This window comes from Salvelinus sp. IW2-2015, linkage group LG4q.2 (genome assembly GCF_002910315.2).
Source record: "Salvelinus sp. IW2-2015 linkage group LG4q.2, ASM291031v2, whole genome shotgun sequence".
NCBI classification, from domain to species: Eukaryota; Metazoa; Chordata; class Actinopteri; order Salmoniformes; family Salmonidae; genus Salvelinus; species Salvelinus sp. IW2-2015.
The window spans coordinates 27939638-27945103 of NC_036843.1; positions in this window are offsets into that span (position 1 = coordinate 27939638).

Here is a 5466-nt window from a genome sequence, read left to right on the forward strand (position 1 = left end):
AGAGAGAGAGGGAGGATTAGAGAGAGAGCCGAGTCGACCGCGAAGAGACGAGAGGTTGAGGTTCGAGACGAATGGGTTGATCCACTGAAGACTCTGACCTATGAGAGTGAACTTCCGGAGAGATGTTGAGCGAAAATTTTGTGTAGAGCGAGGACCGAGAGAGAGATGGCAGATGGGTTCGAGAGGATGGGACGAAACGGCGATGAGACCAGCGATTTGACGAAGATGAGTTGTATTTGAGTGGAGAGAGGAGATGAGACAAAAGAGATTAGAAGAGCAGAAAACAACAAAAATAAAAGAGAAAAATTAGGAAAATATGATCCTAAATACCAAATATGAACATAGTAACAAGACTGATTATTTATTGCAGAGAGTTACACTACGTAAATGGAACTGAACCATGTTTCTATCAAATTCATTTGTAACAAAAAAATATTCAACAGAATTAACCACTTCAAACACAACTAAACATCAGTTACTAACATAACGATGTAATTGTTTTACTAGGTCCAAATGATTGACCTGTGCGCTATGAAGGTGTAGGTGAACATGAGAAGCCTATCGTCGCTCATTGCTTAATAACCACAGATATACCATCTCTGCTGGCCGTATTGAGACCGACCTAAACATCGCCCGGTCCTCATTATTAGGAAATTCTCTCTGTTTTAACTAAATCAAGACTGAAGAAAATTTCAACAGGCTCTCCCTGTGAAGGTGGGTGCGTCAGTTAATCTAGAGGATCTATGATGACGATGATCACCAGTAACACTTATATTTACTGTGGTCTCTCCTCTGAGACCGCGTGTGTAATAGCTACGAATATCTTCTGGTAACAAGTCAGACTTGGAATGCCTAAGAATTTCGCGCAATTTCCCAAACAGGCAAATAACAAAAATATAGCAATTCTCGGACAGTGCGAGGGCACAACCGCCGATCGCGCGTCAACTGATGTGGTCCTTTTAATTCTTATTCTATCGGATCGATTGAAGTTTTCTCTTGTTATTGAAGGGAAAGCAACTTACTTTACTATGTCTAATTTTTGGTTCTGTGCATCCCTAGCCCCCCCTTATATTTCCATAAAGTTAACACCAATGATCCACATGACAAACGTAATCGGTGCGGGGTATCCGCATCCTTGGTATCTGTTTCTATGACAGATACACTAATGGATCCCGCTCAGCTTGGTGAAGACCAACTACCGAGAAAGAAGATACGAGAGAGAGAGAGAGAGAGAGAGAGAGAGAGAGAGAGAGAGAGGAGGAGGAGAGAGAGAGAGAGAGGAGGAGGTAGAGAGAGAGAGAGGAGGAGAGAGAGAGAGAGAGAGAGGAGGAGGAGAGAGAGAGAGTAAAAGAGAGTAGTGAGTGACAAAGTCAGATAATTCTTGCATAATTTACGAGAAAGTCTGAGAAATAATTGCATCCTGCTGTCTCCTCATTAGCCACATGTTCAATCAAAGTGTCACATAAACATTCAACCAGAGATGAACTCTGTCTCCTACCCTGATGGCTCTGACGAAGCCAGAGAAAATGACAGAGTGCTCAGAGGAAAAGTCATAGAATACCCCCAATCATTGGTTTCCATTTCCCCACTGTAAACATTCCAATATAGTCACAGATGTAGGATCAACCACTACAAACATGTTGATACATTATAATCAACATAATAATTCACATTTCCTGAGGCTGCAGGATTATTTTCCTGCTGTATCAAACTGGCTCAAATTAAGATCCTACATCTGTATGTAGTCAATAAAGCTACAAAAAGGCTCTGTAATTGGAAGCTAAGTCCTACCACTAAACGTTCTCTCAAACTCACACAGTGATTTAGTCCCAGAAATACCACTCAGCTTTTACCCAAACCCAGTGGCGTTTCCCTGATCAGAAGGAGATGACATAAAGAGAGTATTTAGTGAAGGGAAAAAATATGTCTGAGAAAAACATCATAAAGGACAGATTGTAAACATAACGAGGCAGCACTGCTTTTCCTGCTTTGGCAAGCCTGGTTCCTTGGACCAGGGTTTTCCAAGGAGAGGGAGAGAGAGGAGAGAAAGAGAGGGAGAGAGGGAGAGAGGGAGAGAGAGAAGGTGGGGTCCATGAGTCATTGTCTGATCAGAATAACAGACCTGCAACCCTGAACAGACATGCACCCTCTATTCTATTCCCCCTCTCCGCTTCCCCCCACTTTCTCCCTCTCTTCCGTTCCTCGTCTCCTCTCCTTCACACACACACGCACGCACACACACACACACACACACGTACACACACACGCGCGCACACACACACACGCACGCACGCACACACACACACACACACACGCACTAGAAAGATGGAAAAAACTTAAAAATGACAGAAAGCACTGTGTAGGAGCCAAATAGGTTATATTGTACAATTTTGTATTTGTAATTCATGATGAATTTCTGTTGTATGTGTGTATACCCCCTCTACTGGCCAATGGAGAATACAGTTGAAAGGCAGACATGCTCCAATGCCTTCTGGGAGTGACTGGAATGGCAGCAGTCTTTTGACCATACCAGACAATGTTTACCATGCTGTTTGTTTCTTTAGTTTGAATGATCAGAATTCATTTTGGTAGAGTTTTCTTTACATTTTTGTATCCAGAAAAGCGACAAAATAAATGTATTATTAATTTTCAACTTGAATCAAACTCTGGTTATTGGATTTGTCTGTGTCAAGACTAACATTTCACAACTCTCCATTGTGACTAAGAGTGGAATTAGAATGGAAATTGTATTGGGACAATTATATTGGACAATTTAACCACTACATTTAGTCAAAAATACTTTGCTGGGAAATACTTTGTTGGAATTGAAAAACGGTGTTGTTTGGAAAGAGGAATGAAGTAGAAAAGAAACGCACAAACTTCTGCATTGATTGATGGGCACATGGAAGTGTTTATGACTACGTTTATCATGCATTCAAAGTAATGGAGATGTTGCTATTGGAGTGACTTATTCGGACAAAGGATCGAATCCACAGAATCCCATTTCCAATCTTCGCTGCCTAATTCATTGAAGTGTGAAGATGATTCATATAGTGACACTGTTAAAGGAGCGCAGTGCACCGGAGCTCTTATTGGTGCATGTTCATGGTTACATGTTGAAATAGATATTGATGTGATCGCGCATTGAGGGAATATGACTGAAGAGAATTCTCCCACTGCAGATAGCGTTGTGTATGTGGGTGCAACATGGCGCTAGTGGAGGAGCCTTTATCAGGAACGGCCTTGAAGGAGAACGTTTCCCAAATGCTCAAATCCAGAAGGGGTAAACTGGGGAAATCTGACTCGCAAAATGAACATTGTTACTGATCTGATGACTGACAATAAGAATGTTGAAGTAGTAAAAACATAAATAAAAATGTTCCAGTTCAATGAAATGTTGAGTGGATTCAAAGATTCCTGTCAAACCAACAAAAGACGGAGGAAAACAGGGAGACTGAAATAGCTGCTGCCTCAGCAAAGCTCACGGTCTTGACATCTGCAGGGGAAGAAAGAAATGCCAACTCAACAACAATAGAATGACTACTTTGAGGAAATGGCAGAGAGATACAGGATCTCAGACCTGGAATTTCACACAGGGCAGAGTGGCACTTCAGCCAGACATGCACCAAGTGTGCATCTCAAAGTAGGACCCCAATTCAATGAGCACATTGACATTCAATCAGCCCAGGCTCACAGTGTTTCAGCTCAATCAGGACTGTCAGGACACAGCCACTCATAGAGAGCACACTGCTGCACCACCAGACTCTAAGTCTGCAGGTCTCCACAGGACAAGGCCCCTCTGTGCTGACCGACTACGGGGGAAACAGGCAAGACTTTCAGGACATTTCACAAGAAAACATAGAATACCCTCTCATCTCCAAAGACAGAATGAAGTTACTGCTATGTTAGTCAAACAGCAACATCTTTCCGCCACCCAGAGAGACTAGTGTTTTTGATGGTGACATTTTGCAGTACAGGTCCTTCATTCAGTCATTTGAACATGGTTTAGAGAATAGAGCCTAAACTAGCCAGGAGAAACTGCACTTCCTCAAACAGTACACCAGAGGGCAGGCTCGAGAGCTAGTTAGGATAGGGGCTATCAGAAAGCCAAGGGCTTATTACAGGAGATCTATGGTAATGAATACAAGGTTGCCAATGCATACAAGGAGAAGGCTTTTAGCTGGCCTAGCAATAAAATCCGAAGACCACATGGCATTACACGCCTATACGTTATACCTCGGAGGTTGTTGTAATGCAATGGAAGATATGGAAGAGATGGATCTGGCCTCCAGCTTAAAAAACATCATTTTTATTTTATTTATTTTTCATTTCCATGGAGACCATCGGTGGGTTACCAGTATTTTAATTTTTAATTTTATTAAACTTTTATTTAACTAGGCAATTCAGTTAAGAGCAAATTCTTATTTACAATGACGGCCTACCCCGGCCAAACCCTAACCCGGACGACGCTGAGCCAATTGTATCCTGAAACTACCCTACAAGCTCAGGGAGAGGTGGAGGTCGGTTGCCATGGCAGGCGTGCTAGACTCCTTGATCTCATCCTGTTCATTGAATAACATGTGAGAATGGCCACACATCCAGTGTTCGTGATATTCAAGATCCAACACAATCCAGAAGCAAGACTCAAAGGCTACAGTCAAGGCTCATTCACGTCTATTCACAAATCCACAGAGAGCAGCTTTGCTACCAGCGTGTCATCTCACAGCAAACCCCCCCCCCCCCCCCCACTACCCTCACACATCACGTCTGTTCTGTAACGGCAAGTCACCAAATTTGGAGCTGTGTCACAACTAGGAAAAGGGCCACAGACGAAGATTTGTTTCCTAAAGGGAAAAGAATTTGTTTTGGTTGCTTGTCAAGTGGACACGTTCAAGAGACTGCCAATAAGCGCTTCTCAATGCAGTGTATGCAGCAAACTCACTACCGTGGCTTCAATTTGATGAGAAACAGCAGAACAGGTCTCATCAGAACAGCATTTGACATCTCGTACCAGTTGGGCATACCGTGACCAGTTGGAACGCAGTGGCATACCTGATGTACCAGCGACCAAGAATGTTCCCTTGCTATTGTATCAAGTAGGAGGTCAAACCACAGTAAAAGCAACCGGTTATCCAGACGTACGCCTTCCTAGAGCAGGAAGCACAGTCACGTTCGGCACAGATAGACTGATGACCCAGCTTGGCAGCACATTTGAGAGGAGAGGACATACACTCTTACTAGTGTAGCAACGGTGATTCTCTATAAAAGCCACGGGCACAGCAGACAGCCGTCCATAACACGTCCACAAGAATCAGTTTTCTATACATGACCTCTTTTCATGTGAAGTTACCATTATTTGGGCATATAAAAATTATATATAGTATGTATGTATGTGTGTGGACGTGTTATGTGTAACAGTATAACTTTTAAACCGCCCTCGCTCCGACACGGGCGCGAACCAGGGAC